Below are 18329 nucleotides of genomic sequence, written 5' to 3' on the forward strand. Positions count from 1 at the left end.
TATAATTACGTGAACAAATTGCCTTAAGCTAAACAAACTATTACCGAAAAACCAACCAAACATAACGATCTTTATATGCTTTGTAATATGAGGTTAACTATAGTAAAGAATTCAACCTCAGAAAGGGTAAACATTCTCGTAGAAAACCGATTTTTTCCCTGGTCAAACTTTCTAGTGACTAACTCTTTTAATGTTGGGTAGCAAAATTATTGATCTGGTTCTCCGGGTTTAATTTGCCGCTCAAGAATAAATATGTAACTCTCTTTAGGTTATATAATTAAGTCAAACTTTCTTATTTGTTTATATTGCAACATTATACATAATTTATGAAAGTGGAGAGTGGTTAACAGAAAGCGCAGATCACGGGATGCGTTAGTCGCGTTATACCAGAAGTAGTATAGTCTCATACCACTTCTGGTTATACGCATAACTGCGACTTACAACTAAAGAAAATCTGGATTAAATAATTGGAATGAAAGGCCAGCACCCAATTTTCTTATTTAATTCTGCTCAATGATTATAGCTTATGGATTAGAGAAGAGGCTAAAACCGGTAATCTACCTGGTAAATTACCTATAAATTGCTGATGAACTACCCGATAAATTTCCTGTAAGTTACCGTTGAATTACCTGGTAAATTCTAGATTAAAATTGTGGGAAATATAATATTACCGAGGATTTGGACGATTTGGAAAAAGTGTACGGTATTTCGAAATCCAATTTGATTACTGTGGATTTCGTTGGATTTTATTTGATTTCGACGGACTTTGATCTCAGAATTCGAGAAAATCCAATGGATTTGGTCAATTTTGAGATTTTTCAACGGATTTTGCGATATTTCAATTTATTTCGTTGAATTTTAAGGTATTTCTCGTGATTTCCTCGGATTTTGCGATTTTTCTGGTTTTTTATTTCGTGAATTTTATAATGGATTTCGTGATTGCTTCACTGATTTGTGATTTTTTACTGATTTTGTGATTTTTTTACTGATTTTTTGATTTTTTTTGACTGATTTCGGATTTTTTATGGGATTTTGAAATCAGCAAAAATACGTTTGATTTCTTTCCTGATTTCGGATTCTGTTATTGATTTCGGATTTCTTAAGTTGGATTTTGCGGGTAGCGTTGGGGATATCATGAATGGCCACCCCTCAAATGATACCGTTCTGTCGGTAACTTATGGTAATTTATTTTCTGTATACATAGTGTGCGCCCCTACGTCATCGATGACGTTTCGACAAGGATAGATAGAGCTAACAAGTATTAATATATAGTATTGCGAGAATAGAAAATAGAGGCCGCCGTTAGTGTGGCCAAAATCCTTCTGCATTTCTGGCAGACTGGCACGGCTTAACTGCGTCGCTCTTGCAACTTGTATATTTAATTAGCTAAAAGGTTAATTCTAAGTTTAAATATGGTTAACTGCCTGGTAGAAAAGTGGGAGAGAAAATATCTTTTTACGCGATACCAAAGGTAATTACAAACCAGTGTCAAAGAACCAAGGCCCTGTCTCAGCAGCGTAGATCGGCGTGGTTAAAAATTTTCACTCATAGAAAGGGATCAGCACCAAGGCCTAGCGCAACAAACTTTTCTAACTTACTTTGATAAGTTAATTTGTCTTCGCTTGTTAATTTGCCGATATAACCCGGGTTAAAAATTTTATCGGGGCTTTTCTTACGGCCCATTATCGATTAATTAATAAAATTTAGCCTTTAAATTTTAATTATGGCGTAAACGTACCAACTATAAAGGTAAACAAAGCTATACTTGACCACAAATATGGCGACCTCTTTCGTTGCTACGCGGTAAACAGTTTGAATTTACGACCCCCCCCCCCGTTAAAATAGGGGGTCACCCTAAGCTCTGCCCAGGCGTGCACGCTATGTATAGCCTATATAGTCTATTAAACCAGGCACTACCAGCGAGATGTACAAGGCCCATGCACGCTCACTTCGAAAGGGGGTCCCTTAATCATATATATATATATATATTTGACTTGTGTGGTTGATAGATGGCGTTTCTTAGTCTCTTTAATACACTTACTGATGCACATGAAATCCCGCCTCGCGCTCCCTCGCTCGAGGCTCGAAACTTAGAGCAGACAGATCGCCACGTGAGGTTTACGTAATTTTTTTAGACTTAAACGTGCCTCTAGCGGAGAAGAGTGGCGATTTAAAAGGTCCGGAAAAAAATAAAAAAATTGGCGCCCGCATGGGCCTTGTATATCTCGTTGGTAGTGAACCAGGTTAAATTGCTAGCACTTAATACCTTGTTCAGGTGCTTCTAATGGGAAATTGGGGAAAAACTGGACTCCGAAGTAAATTACTTTGCTAAAATATTTTTGACTGTGGGCGCGAAAATTTGGAAAAAATTTTCTAATTTACAAACGATAAATTTCATATTCACATAATTGGGAAGGAAATTTCTTCAAAACATTTTTTAAGAAACGCTTATTAAACAAAAGCAGGTCCCTTAAGCAAGTAGTCCACTAAGCCTTGCGAAACCGTATCGTTAACGTAACGTCGCGTATCCAAATAGGGCCGTATTTTCATCGTTTGAAAAATCGTGCGTCCATTTAATTTTCCTCGCGTCTCCCGATCGTCTGCTATCTCAAAAATAAAAAACAAAAATTGGCCTTCACATTGAAAAATCCAGTGTCCTTGCTTCAAGCGTTTATTTTGGTATTTTGGGTGATTCGAATCATATAAAAATGGAAATTGTTTAACTAATTCGATCAAAGCTTCATTGAAAAGTTAATTTCTATCCTCCACCACTGCTAAGCCTTGTCCATGACAAGTACGTTCACAACTGGTTTAAATCAAATTGTTCGGCACATATTAAAGTATTTATACTAGTGTTGCCGCGAATATTGATTTTGCCGAATACCGAATACCGAATATTCGGCCATGCTCTCGGCCGAAGCACCGAATATTCGGCCACCGAATATTCGGGCGTGAGATATGTGCAATTCGCGCGAAACCGGTTATGAGCTGTAACCCGTTCCGCGAAATACGTACATCCCCGCACGGATCGCAATGGGACAGGTCTCATCATGGAAGAAAAAGGGTATGGAATGGCGAGGTGAATAGGCAGACGGCTACGCGAAATGTAGGGTCACGTGGGAAAACTCTCCTCTCGGCACTAGCTGTAACGCGATTACTGGTCTGCGCAATATTGGCGCGCAAGCAGAGAGAGGGATACACTGTTTAGATCCGCTCTCTACCGCCTCTGCTACAGCGCGCCTGCGCGGAAGTTTTCAACGTTGGTGATAAACTAGGGAAGGAGGGAATGAAAAGGGGGAAGTTACGATTTTTCAACGCGCTCTCTTTAACCCGTCTATAGCGTCTTTAATTTTTTGGTTCATTTGCGAGTAGATCGTGTTTAAGGGTTTATAAGATTAGTTTTAAAGATGTTTGCAGGTTTATCTTGAAATAATTTGAATGGTGTTACGACGTGCGTCGGTTTAAATAATTCCTGCGAAATAAGATACATTGTTTTTAGAAAAACGCGTGCCGCTTCTCGTGGGAAAACAAAATATCCGTCTAATATCAACTTAGCTTTATTTAAATGCTCCAGTTGCATTACGCCAAATCCCATACAACCGAACCAACCCTATTTGACCGAAAAACCCTCACTTTGGCGGATTTACGATGCTGTCCAATGGGACAATTTCAATGCACCGAAAAACCGGCACTTCGGGGTTTTCCCAATTGGAATGAAAATTAAATTAACTTAAAATAATTTACGGCCTACGTAAAATGAACACTAGATCCATACATTTTCAAAATTATTATTTTAGAACTAAGGATTATAAGAACAAAATAGTAATAAATCAGCAATATATGACATAATAAAATCAATTGCTAATATTTATTTATTTTTTATGTTATATTCATTATGAAAATACTTAAAGCCAGCCGTTTTACTGTACTGGAAGTGTATAACCGCCCCAAAGAGGACGAGACGTCCTCCTAACCAAACCAAGCCTAACCGAACAGCAACTTTTTGGAAAAGGCATATTATTTGAGAAGTCAATGAAGATAAACATCAATATTTTGGAAAAGGCGTAACAATGTTAAATGATTTATAAAATATTACTAACCTAACCTGATTTTGAACAAAAAGGCTTTATTGGACGAAAGTGCTTTTGTTAAATGCTTAACCCAAGTCCAATTTTCACTTTTTGTGTATCACACGGTGTTGAAAATTACCGAGGTCCTTTTTTATTATCATCTTGTTGCATAGTCGTCAAATAGTGGCACTTCCAAGGCAGTACGAATGTATTGAAAACGCTAGCTTTTTTGGGGTCGCTTAATGCGACAAATAGCGTCGTTTCAATTGTAAATACTAAAGCCGCGGTTGGGCTAAATTCATTAGAAACTTTGGCGGGATTCGGTCTAATGGAATTCTGCGCAATGGGAATATTCCTATTTAAACAAATCTAGCCGACCTGTTGGAAATGTTGTTCTATTATGAAGGCCAAGAAAGCTTATTTATTCTTCATGTTTGTATTGAAAACGCTAGCACTTTTGGGGTCGCTTAATTCGACAAATTGCGTCGTTTGAATTGTAAATACCAAACCCGCGGTTGGGCTAAATTCATTAGAAACTTTGGCGGGATTCGGTCTAATGGAATTCTGCGCAATGGGAATATTCCTATTTAAACAAATCTAGCCGACCTGTTGGAAATGTTGTTCTATTATGAAGGCCAAGAAAGCTTATTTATTCTTCATGTCAAACCATCACTTTAAACATATATTTTGCTCAAAATTTAAGTAAAGGAAGTCCTTTTCTCAATATAAAATGAAAGTCATTGTGGCTTACATTATGAATATAGCCACAAGGTGTTAGATTTTTCACCTTGTGGTAAAATATACCTCCACGTTTTCATTGTTTTTCTAAAATATTATTATTCTTAATAAAATAAAGATTTAAAAAATTGAAACCATACACCAACGTATTAAAAACATGTTACATTAAATAACACCTGGAGAGCGTTGATGTTTAGCTTAGTGTTAAGATTATTCTGTGTTTACCTCTTAAACGTGATAAAATAGGAAGTGTTTCTATTTGGAACACATTTTAAGGATCCTTAGAGAAACAGAGATGTAATTAGACATCAACATTGAAGAAATAAACATTACCTCACACCAATGTTTAACTTTGTAACATGTTCAGATGTTGCAAACCTAAACACTTTTTTTTCTGTGTTTCCTTCTTTAGTCTGTGTTGCGTTTGATCTAACGATCATGAGTTAGGAGAAATTTCGTAAAAATATGTAACATAATCACAATAAGTATAACATTTCAAATATCCGCAATGCTTAATCTTAAGGGGATTTACATGGAAACAGAAAAAGAAAGTTCCAGGTATCTCTAAAACCATATTATACTTGGTGTTTGTACCAACTGGTTTTGCCTTACCAGTGATCACTTCTACGACAGTGTTTGACAAAAAAAAAACCATCGCTTTGGTGGAAATGATGTTGCATTCAGAAACATGGACCTTCGTTAACCTCTCCCATATAGTGACATACTTTTTGTTGCGAAATGTTACTTATGTTTAATAATTGGTTATTTCTGGCATGCTCATGTAGACTAAAAATTGTACTATGGATAAAATTGTTACAATTGTAGTTTAGGTAGCATTTTACGGCTCAAGAAGATTGTACTATGTGTATTTTCAATTTGACTAAGTGTAAAAACTGTTACTAAACGTAAGTTCAAGACATTGTCGATTTATTGAACATAATATTTATTGTGTACTATAACTATATTGACACTACCCCTTTATTGAACAAAAAGAAACATATATATTGTGTACCATAACTATTTCGACACTGCTCCTTTATTGATCATAAATATTTGTTGTGAACTATAACTGTTTTGACAATACCCCTTTATTGAACATAAATATTTATAGTGTATCATAACTATTTTGATACTACCCCTTTATTGAACATAATAATATGTTGTGTACTATAACTATTTTGACGCTACCCCTTTGTTGAACATAATAATATGTTGTGTATTATAATTACTTTGACACTACCCCTTTATTGAACTTAAATATTTACATTGAACTATAACTATTTTGACACTAAACTTTTAATGAACATAAATATTTATAATGTAATAAAACAAAATTGTAAATCCACTTTTAAAATTCTAAAATTTAACTAGAATTACTCTAATGTTTCTAGTAAAATTAAAAGTAACCTTACCTTAAAATTCTAGTTAAAAATAGGCCTTGAATATTCTAAAATCTAAAATTCGAGAAAATTTGCCTAAAAAAATTCAGAACCAAATTCAGAAAAATATAGTTCATAAAAACATTCAATAAAACTTTAACCTTACAATTGTTAAGAAAAGCAAAATATATGCTGTAAACACATGTGCTTCTATCAAGTTCTTAGAAAATAAGAGGGAGTGGCAGGCTCGACTTCAAACTCGCGTCATGCTTTCACAAATACCTAAGAGAGTCCATGGATGATTGGCCGCAACTAACAAAAAAATCGAGCGTGCTCCTCTCGAATTCCATATAAAAGGTCACCCTTTTCAATTTTAAAAACACAATCTCCAATTTTCTCCCCCAATGTAATCAATATTCAATAAAGCCCATTATAGAGCTATTTCAGAGGGGGTAATGGCTACGTCACCAATGCTATTTGCCCATAGAGAAACCCTCACAAAATGGCCGCCCTCTACACTCAAAGGCAGGCCCAATTTTCGTAGCAGACGAAATTTTTCCCCCAATGAAATAGCTCTATAATCACTTTGCCCGATAAATATTCTTCTAACTTTAAATACTTTACTGGTACCTGACAACTATTTTTTGGCTAAGTCTTATTACCCGGATACCCGAAAATCAATTGAGTACCCCCTCCTCCCCCCTGATACCCTACGAGCAGATATTAGATTATCCAAAAATCTCCACCCGAACACCCATAGAAAATAAATATTTGAAATTTTGAGAATATCTTGGTTCATTTGAACAATTTCATAAATAATTGAAGTTATGTCGCAAGGTTGAACGGTAGAGGCCAACCAAGCCAACTTCTGGAAGCTATAAATGGGCTTCATTGGTTTGGACTGTGTTATTTCTTGCGGGGGGGTTTAATAGTTTATTTTTTAAGGATCCCCGTTTATCCGTTATTTTGTTAGACTGAATATTTTGTTCATTGAAATGAGTTGGTTTTAAATTCCTAATTCGTGTGAATCGTGAGCGCGTGATTGTTAATTAAACTACTAAGTTAAACAACTAATAAAAAGGTTTATTTTAATGCTTATAGTTTCATTGGTCGGTTCGGTAGCTCTGTGTCAGGGAGGGACAGAGTTTAGGGTTGCTTCTTGTGTTCGGAGTTTGAAGTGAAGTAGACCATTCCTGTAAGTACTTGTAGAGAAACAAACGTGCAGGGGCGGAGAGGTGTCTTCCGACTCGCTAAGAGGCAACGCCAGATGGAGCCACAGTTCACTAAACGCGGGAGGCTAGGCAACTCGCTCTGCCTCTAGCAGTGCTTCTTAAAACACCTCTAGCCCCTGTTAAGTTCTCTTCAGCCATGTCAATAATGGAATGGTCTGTTGCGAAGCGAAGTGACTCTTTTTTACATTAATTCTGATAACGTGAAATTCATGAATCCACCCCCAACTTCCTTCCCCCTTGGTCAGCATGTTCCTCGTTTAGGATTAGGTCAGGTCAAGGGTTAAAGTTTTTGCTCTCGGAGGGAATTTAGTTGGGCGTGTTTTCACGGTTTTCGGTTTTACAATTTGTTCTTTTTACCTCTCCGAGTGACGTATGTCACGGAGAGGTTCTAATTTCGACGTGTCTGTGTGTCTGTCTGTCTGTCTGTGTGTGTGTCTGTCTGTCCGTTGTTACACCCACGTGACCGCGTTCGCAGTTTGCAAATCGGAGCAAACGTGTATTCAATTTCCAGACTGCATTTACAGTCCCGGAAATTGTATTCCACTTACAGGCTATTACTCCATTGCCTGTCTAACAACTCTGTTCATTTGTCCACCCCACATGGACACCAATCTGAACTTACTAACTTCTAAACACCACCACCTTCTCGTCTTTGTCCATTCCACATGGACACCAGTCTGTACACCTGGCTTCTAACACCACCATCTTCTGGTCTTTGTTTTTGTCCATCCCACATGGACACCAGTCTGTACACCTAGCTTCTAACACCACCATCTTCTGGTCTTTGTTTTTGTCCATCCCACATGGACACCAGTCTGTACACCTGGCTTCCAACACCACTATCTTCTGGTCTTTGTTTTTGTCCACCCCACATGGACACCAGTCTGTACACCTGGCTTCTAACACCACCATCTTCTGGTCTTTGTTTTTGTCCATCCCACATGGACACCAGTCTGTACACCTGGCTTCTAACACCACCATCTTCTGGTCTTTGTTTTTGTCCATCCCACATGGACACCAGTCTGTACACCTGGCTTCTAACACCACCATCTTCTGGTCTTTGTTTTTGTCCATCCCACATGGACACCAGTCTGTACACCTGGCTTCTAACACCACCATCTTCTAGTCTTTGTTTTTGTCCATCCCACATGGACACCAGTCTGTACACCTGGCTTCTAACACCACCATCATCCTTAAGGTAAGGTTAAGACATACGCGGCGATCGGCTAGGGTTACGAGAAACGTCTAGCCTTCCAATGGAGGGGTCTTCCTCCAAGGTTCACGCAATTGCGATGTTCTTATCTACAGCTGCGATTCGAATCCTTTATATACTACCTATTTGAGTAAGTCGAAACAACAGTCATATCCTTCAATTCAAACGTCAATATTAGTCAAGTCTCTCAAGGTTGTTTAATTATTCTTTTTTAAAACGATGTAACGCTCAATAAGGCGAACAACTAACGAAGAAAATATTACATATTAATTATATTTATTTTAATATTTAAGATAATCTCTTTTCTCAATTCAAAATTAATACGGAAAGAGTTAAAAAGCAGTCTATTTTTTGTCTGTGTGTGTCCGTCCGTTATCACACTAGTATAGTGCGCCGAGTTAGCGGTTCGCTTTGTTTTGATGTGTTAAGAAATCCTACAGAACCTTAATACTCACTTTTTCCATAATATAAAGTGAATATGTGGAAATCTTTTTCGTAATTACGATGCATTTAGTACATTTGTAGCTTTAAAGCTCTGTTTCATTTTGATATTCCAAGGATGTTTTTTAATATTATTATTTGAAATGGCTGTTTATATATTACTTAAGCTATACTACATCTGTATATAGAATAATCCTTGGTTTAGGTATTTCAAGACGAAAGCTATGGCCTCGATTCTGTCGGGTAAATCAAGATTGATCCGCAATAGGCTTAGTGAACCAAAGAGTAAATAATTGAGACCTGAGGTGGAGTAAACTCTGGGTTTTGATTATCGTGTCTGTAATGAAGGGACATTAACGGTTCAGAGTGAACCGAAAGTTAAATACACGTTTAAATAATCAAATTTAGATTTTATAATAGAAGAAAGCATCATGGTAGCAATTAGATCAGTGAAAGGGCTAATCGTTATCGGATCATAGATTTGAAGTTTTCATTCTTGTTTCAAAGTTAATATAGAACGAGTATTGATACTGTTAGTTATTTAAAACAGAATTGTATATTTGATTTGCGATAAATGATAAAATGAAGTTTCAAGTGTGTGACTCTCTGAAATACGGTAGGGGGTAGAGACCATCTACTGGTCTTTGTTTTTGTCCATCCCACATGGACACCAGTCTGCACACCTGGCTTCTACTCCATCGTCATCGTTGGGTTTAAGACATTCGCGGCGATCAGCTAGGGTTACGAGAAACGTCTAGCCTCCCTAGGGTGGGTTGTCCACGATAGGTTTTCGCAATTGCGGTTGTTCTTGCTTTTAGCTGTAGTTCGACACCCTTATATACTACCTATTTGATTAAGACGAAGCAACCGGCGTATGCTTCATTTCAAACGCCAATATTAGTCAAGTCTCTCAAGAATGTTTAATTGTTCTTTTTTAAAACGATGTAACGTTTAATAAGGCGAATAACTAACGAAGAAAATGTTAAATATTAATTATATTTATTTTAATATTTAAGATAATCTTGTTTCTCAATTCAAAATTAATACTGAAAGAGTTAAAAAGCAGTCTATGTTTTTGTCTGTGTGTGTCCATCCGTTGTTACAGTAGTGCGCTGCGTTAGAAGTTCGTTTTGTTTTGATGTGTAAAGGAATCCTACAGAACCATAATATTCCCTTTATCCTTAATATAAAGTGAATATGTGGAAATATTTTTCGTAATTATGATGTATTTAGTACTTTTGTAGCTTTAAAGCTCTATTTCATTTTGATATTCCAAAGATTTTTTTTAATATTATTATTTAAAATGGATGTTTATATATTACTTAAGCTATACTACATCTGTTTATAGCATAATCCTTTCTAAAGTGAATACAAGCACAACGCTACTATGTTGGTCAAATGAACTTTTATTTGTCAATAGGCCTAGTGAACCAAAAAGTAAACGCTTGGGTGTGGTTTTCGTTTCTGTAATGCAGAGACATTAACGGTTCAGAGTGAGCCGAAAGTTAAATACACTTTTAAATAATTAGGCTTAGATTATATAATCATGGTGGAAATCTGGGCCGCGTTCAGCAGAGCCCAGCGCTGTGAGCAGTGTCCTACATAACGGGATTTGGTTTTTGAATTTTGACGTCACGGTGCTTAGCGCTGAGCTAGCGCGGTCTTCAAAGGAAATAGTCGGCTCTTTGGATAACGTGACGTAAAACGCATAGTTCTCAGCTTGGCGAAAAAACCATGGAGGAATTAATACAAATAGCTCTATGGGACTGTAACAATTTAATTGGCGTGAAACCAGTTGATCACGCGAGAATTTTAAGAGATATGTTAGTTTCTAATTTTAATTATAAAAGTTGTTATCTATCTCTATAAATATGTTATGATACAATTTTTGTTAAGCCTTGGTACCTTGCACGCTTTAAATCGGATGATTTTAATGTGTACAAGTATATCATTATTGGATGTAAAATGTCGTCTGATTTACTGTATATTTGCTATGCTTTGTATACTGCTTTAATATTTCATAAACATTTCCATATCTGGGTAAATAAGTTTGTAAGTAGTCGTCTTGACTCGGAGAGGTAATATTTTGGTTTTCCCAACTTGTTTGAGTATTGACAAGGTATTGAATGTTAGGTTTTTAAGCTTTTGTTGATTTTGAAGGAGATATTTTGCAGGTGGTTTTTTTCTATACAGGTTATTTTTTGTTGGTTAGGTTATTTTTTGTTAAGGTTATTTTTGGGTACAAATGTTTTCAATTTTTTACATAGATAAAAAATAGATAAAATATACAAGTTTTATGCAAAGGATTTTACAGACTGACCAAACGGAATTGCGTCGTTGCATTATAACATTTTACAATAAAAAGTAGATTTAAATGAGAACGTTTCCTAAAAGCTTAGATGGAAGCACACGAACGAAGTAAGTTTTGCTTCCGGATATCGAATTTTATTCGCAATGTTTTGTTAGAAACACTTAAAAGTTTATCAAATAAAAGCAAGTCTATTATTTTCCATGAACTATAATTACATTAAGTTTTACTGAAACACCGACGACCTAATGGTTTCTAAACGTTAAATAATACGAAGCTAACTATAGTAGCATTCAATCTCAGAAAGGGTAAATATTCTCGTAGAAAACCGACTTTTTCCTGTGTTAATTTATCGCATGTCCAACTCTTCTTATGTTGCTTAGCAAAATTATTGATCAGATTCTCCGGGTTTTATTCGCCGCTAAAGAATAAGTATAGAACTCCATTTAACTTTCGTTCTTGCGCCAAGCTTCATGATTTCTTTAAATTGACCCAATCCACTGCAGTTTTAGAAAGCAGATTAAGACAGCGCAGGTCACGGGGTGCGTACAGACGCGTCATCCAATGTCCGTTTGGGGTGATTATTGCGCGTTAATACTGAAAAAATACTAGATTAAAAAATTGTAGTGATTTGATTGAATAATTCGGTCCATTTATTGGTTATAGGAATTCCAAGGTTGCTTTTTAATTTAACCCGAAAACTTTCCAATGTGCAACGTATCAAATCTAAAGCTTCGATTCCGGCCAATTATCGTAAACTAGCTGAAAATCAAGCTTTTAAATTACTGACAGCTTACCAGGATTAAAAGGAAAGCAAAAACTTACACTTGTGCTTTAATTATGTTTCAGTTTAGATAGTCTTGTTTCAAGTCAGAGATTTGAACTTGCTTCAACTTAGAGAGCTGCAGAGAACAAAATATCTGTGTCCGATCCGTTTCAATTCCGTAGCCATAAGATATTTTTTCCTTTTTCCGTTCCGTTTCCGAAACTCCTTCATTAGGTATTCCGTTTCCGTTCCGTTTCCACAAAATCGTTCATAAGCTTTTCCGTTTCCGTTCCGTTTCCATAAAATCGTTCATTAGCTTTTCCGTTTCCGTTCCGTTTCCATAAAATCGTTCATTAGCTTTTCCGTTTCCGTTCCGTTTCCATAAAATCGTTCATTAGCTTTTCCGTTTCCGTTCCGTTTCCATAAAATCGTTCATTAGCTTTTCCGTTTCCATAAAATCGTTCATTAGCTTTTCCTTTTCCGTTCCGTTTCCATAAAATCGTTCATTAGCTTTTCCGTTTCCGTTCTGTTTCCGTTTTAATCCGGCGGAACGGAACGGACTCCGCGGAAAACGGAAAAAATTCCTTTCGGTGCAGCTCACAAGAGAGCTGCAGAGAACAAAAGATCTGTGTCCGATCCTATTCAATTCCTTAACCGTGTATAAAAAATGTGCGTGAGGAAATTTCTTTTCACGCTATAGGATAGGCAACTCCCTATCTCGAAGGACAGCTTATTCTGTACATACGCTGTTACAAGATCGGTTATCATCACGCGCATTGCTAGGTCTCTATGTAACCTAGCTTTGTGCGCGCTGACAAGAGACGAAAAACCTCAGGCCTTAGATTCAAATACGTGCAGTTGGCTGTAGGCAATTTCACACGCATCGAAAACTAAGGCCTTGAGGTCCTTATACTCGCGCTAAAAAAACTCGCGGATACATTAAATCCTGAAGTTTTTCGTCTCGTGACATCACATACAGAGTTAGGTTACATAGAGACCTAGCTTTGCGTTTGCTGAAAACCGATGCTGTAATAGAGTATATACAGAATAAGCTGTCGTTCGATATAGGGAGTTGCGTATCCTGTAGAGTGAAAACTCCTCACGGGTATTCTTTATCCCTGCCTTAACCATAACACATTTTTTCCTGTTTCCATAAAATCGTTCATTAGCTCATCCGTTTCCGTTCCGTTTCCACAAATCCTTCATTAGCTCTTCCGTTTCCGATCCGTTTCCACAAAATCGTTCATTAGATTTTCCGCTTCCGTTCCGTTTCCATAAAAACGTTCATTAGCTTTTCCGTTTCCGTTCCGTTTCCACAACTCCTTCATTAGCTCTTCCGTTTCCGATCCGTTTCCCTTATATAGATCTTTCTTTCTTCCGATTCCGTTTTAAGCCGGCGGAACGGAACGGACTCCGCGGAAAACGGAAAAAATTCCGTTCCGTGCAGCTCTCTACTTCAACTCAAACTCTATCGTCTAGTCTCACTCTCTCTGTTACTGAAGAACCATTTTCTCTCACCAACTCTTTACTTGTCCATGCTAGGATGGCATTGAACGATATTGAATTTGTTGGAAATGATCGATATTTTAAATACAGGTACATCTTAAGTTTTCAAATCCTAAATGCTTTCGTTGATTTGAAAAATAATTTATTATTAAAGGTACGCAAATGAGACAACTATTAATTGTTCGATACCAACATGGGTTTATCAAAATCATTGGCGTTGTTGAAGCGAGTTTTCAGTGTCAAATAAACTTTTATTTCTTGTCAAAAGCGTGGGTTCGATATGGAACCAATAAATTTCATGGCAGAATATTTAAAACGATTCCTCAACATAAAGTAAATTTCACATTTGGATTTAGATTCACTATAATTTGAACCAAATAGACTTAATGCTCAAACCCTCGCTGTCTCCTTCGAGCAAATGGGTGTGCGAAAGTTGAAAAACTCGAATTCTTATAGTTAATAATAATCGTACAAACGATTGTTTGAGATTTTCACCTCTCCGAGTGACGTATGTCCCGGAAAGGTTCTGTATCGACCGTGTCTGGATATATTACTAATGGCGAAACCAACTATTCGCACACCCCCGCCAAATTCATTGTTTGGTAACTGAAGTTTACGACAACGTTTTCCCGACTTCACTACGCAACGTCAAAGAACCCTCAGAAACGAATCTCAGCCAAGAAGTGATATGTAGTTTAATAGGGAGAAGGTATAAATTCGCCACATTTCCAGCTTTATCTCCAGTCCAAACATATAGGTCCGGAGTTAATCCCCGCCTCTAAATTACAACCAGCATCTCATTGGTCTTGAAAACTCACGACAGCGGGACGCGAATGACGAAAATTACGAATTTTCCGACTGAGGAGAGGCGAAATAGCCTGGCCTCCTTTTACGTCACCCCTTGTATTTTGAAAGGGGGATTGGGACTATGGCGCACGAATACTTAGGCATCTTATAACTTCTTCCTAATAAACTAGATATCAGTTCCTGTCTCAGCTTAGAGACTGCTATAAACCAATGTTAACATACCATTGTAATTAAATTTTGTTGATGACTTATAGACTGGATTTCGAAAAAAATATTTATAATGACCGTCATAATGTATACAAAAATCCAAATTTATTCAAGGTATGCGATTTTACCTCGATTTTACGGCTAATATTGAAAAACTCCGAAACTATTTATAAAGCAATTAACACTTACGCCGGTTTTAGAAATCTCAGGTTATCGCTATTACAGAGTCAAGTTCATTTTTCCGTACTCGATTGGACCATTTCTATCCGTCCCCGCCCGTTGGAATAAAAAAGCTGATTATCGTGTCCAGCCCCAAAGTGACAGTCACGTCCACTTTCTGGTCCTTCTTAAATACGGACACCGAAGTAAATGTTTCTCAATAACAATCTACTTGATACCGAATTCATTGAGTTTTTCTTCTTTGTTAATTCAGGTGGTGATTTTAATAATTTTAACCTTGGTCCTTCTATCAATTTTACTCGTCATTCACTCCATCGTAACCAACAAATATAAAGCGGTGCCCACCAAGAAAGTTGTCAAGAAAGTGACCCAAGAAGCCCTTGAAAATGTTTGGGAGCACGCGTCACTCTTGTGCGCCGAACGTAAGCAATTACGTCTTACCTAATATTTAGAAATAATTCAACTTCGTATAGCAGACATAATTAACCCCCTTAAAGGGAGGGTAAGTAGAAAATCAAGTGATTTTTTATCGATTCTTCTCTTAATTATAAGACCAGTCTGCATGGTCGAACATTCAGGAAATACTTCCGAATGATTTTAAAATTCAAATTTGGCTCAGATTTTAAGGATAATTTTAAAGAAGGTCCTCCGACCAATCGCGTAACGACCTGCCTTTTTATTAACAAAATTCTCGTAAATTTATCACGAGATTTGATAAAATTCGCGCGCGACGTGATAATCGTGGCGCGAGACATGGAGCGTGCCACGAGAATTTTGTTAACAAAAAGGCCGGGCTTTACGCGATTGGTCGGAGGACCTTCTTTAAAGTTATCCTTAAAATCTGAGCCAAATTTGAATTTTAAAATCATTCGGAAGTATTTCCTGAATGTTCGACCATGCAGACTGGTCTTATAATTAAGAGAAGAATCGATAAAAAATCACTTGATTTTCTACTTCACCCTCCCTTTAATAACGAAAGATGGCCGGTGATTTAATGAGACCTAAAGCGAGTAGGATAATTATGTTTTATAGCGATTCCTGCTTTTCTGCCGCACATTACTTGTCGTCTGCTAGCTTCGTCGTGGCTGATCGGAGTGACTTTCATACTGTTCTTCTTGGGTTGTTACTTGCGTACGGACTTTTCGACGGAAAGCTATAACTTCATCGACACTCTCTCTGACTTGATCAAATCGGGAATTTCACCTACGTTTATTTCCCCTGTCGATCTCCGATATATAAAAAAAAGGGTGAATAATGTTTTTCGTGTTAAGTCCTCTATTGTTCTGACGTCATTTTTAGCTAGGTGTGGTTGTATAACCAGACTTTGTTCTTGCGCTAATGTATTGTGTGTGTGTGTGTAAGTGTGTTTGTGAGTTAACCCCGGGTACACAAAAAACCAGAGTGGATAGAAACCGAATAATGCTATATCCACATGCCACTATACTACCTTGGAGCTCGTAATGTGAAAGAATTCCGAAAGGAGCGCTATGATAAGAGTTAACAGCATTTTTCTGACTTCGCGGATGGAAGTAAAACAAGTTTGTAGGGACGCTTGTTAAGAATAGATCCTCAGGCTCGTCGAAGTATTGGGAAAGAAACATTATTGGCATCGTCAAAGAATTCACCCGGTTGTATTGCGGCAGCCCCAAAGTGAAGTTTGATGGAGGACTGTATCGAAGCCGAGTTGTTGGAAAGTGTATATAAGGAAATATTCTTTATAGACCGGTTTGTTGGGTTGGTGCGGGGGAAGGGATGCTGGCATGGTAGCGAGAATGAAAGATTCATTTTCAGGCGGAAAAGGCACTATGTGTAAAGGCTCGTTTTTTGTTATTTTTTATAGTTGCCGTTGAAACCTTTTCCTGACCTTCAATGCATATGCATAACTCATATATACCTAGTTGTAAGAGTTTTTACCTACGAGTGTGAAAGACATACTGGCGTTTACGATTATGATCTGTGAGTGTGTATGTATGTGGTTTGTGTGTGGAGGCTGGTAGACGAAAGATCTATTTTAGCTGGGTGTGGAAAGGCCTATATTTATCCCAACCGTTGGGCCATCTCGAATAATACATTCGCGAGTTAGAAAAACTGAATACTGTACCACATTGGCACTTACGAAACCAGGAATGTATGGAGGGGTTGGAATGGCTAAGGTCAAATCCTAATCGGCGTGAAATGATCTTGGAAACAACTGGCGTGGTTTAATTTAAATTACGCTAGTGACGTCATAGCCTGACGTAAAAAATCGTATTTACCACTTAAATTATTTTCATTCATTCATTGGCTGCCAGAAAACTCGTTTGCTATAATTCTTCAATAATTCAATAGGTCCTCTGCCTAGGCTGAGAGAATCGAATATGAACGCCAACGGCAGCGAATCAGCGCATTTAAGTTTAAAAAATCTAAAAGGTCACTTCTGCCATGCCTGTTTTAACGAGTCATGACATTTTTGGCCTTCGGTAGACAGCTAAACAAACGTAGGGGGAGGAGCCACACTTCTAAAGAAAAAGGACTCGCCTTATGTTTCCACCATCAAGGGTACAACGAGAGCCCCCTTAGCCATTCCAGCCCCTCCATACATTCCTGACGAAACTAACACACCCTCCATCCCACTACACCTAGTTTAAACGTAAATATTTTTACGTGACTTGTTTTGTATCAGGCGGGCCTAGATCCAGTTGTCAAGGAGTGGCTAGACGCACTCGATGAGAAGAAACTGTTCGATTTTTACCATGGTGACTTGATGGATTCGTACAGTTCAATTTTTTCGGGGGAGAAAGCTTTAATCATAAGCACAGACTCCATGATTAACCAGTTGGAACATACTGATTTTGACTCAAAAGAGTTCGTCGTGAGTAAAGATGGATTTTACTTTTCGCAACAATTTCTTAAACTCGACTTCAAACACCTCATTTTCAACACCTCTTGGATAAAAAGCATACCACAATTGAACGCCCAACTGATGTCAGTGCCAATTTGATCATGAAACGTATAACAGCCTTAACGAATGTTGTATTACAGGGTGGAACCGATGTTCGAAAAGGAAGTTTTCAAAAATCAGAAACTAGAAATAAATTGCATCATTGAGCAGTTGAAGTGGAAGAGACCATCCCAAAGCACGGTAGAATTGGACCTGCGTAGCGTCACTGTTCCTTTCAACTTGCTTCTCACGCTCTTGTCAATAACAGTAGCAGTTGTCATAACCGAAATAATCTTCAAATAACTCGCTTGAACACTGATTATTAAATAGGTTAAAACCCAAAAGGGAATTCCCAGACAAGACACCAATTTATTTTCGTCTTCGAACTATAAACGAACGATCATTGCGTGTTACATTATTTTAAATTCACTGCATAACTTATAGGGGATACTTTACAATTAAGATATGAATTTGATTAACTATCACTAAACTGTCATTTAAATATGTTAGTAAAATTATCAGTAGTAAAACACGGATATTCTGGTAGAGTTTCAAATGTCTC

This window comes from Phalangium opilio, unplaced genomic scaffold, assembly GCF_054372755.1.
Source record: "Phalangium opilio isolate 3A_F unplaced genomic scaffold, DU_Popi_V2 ptg000038l_1, whole genome shotgun sequence".
NCBI classification, from domain to species: domain Eukaryota; kingdom Metazoa; phylum Arthropoda; class Arachnida; order Opiliones; family Phalangiidae; genus Phalangium; species Phalangium opilio.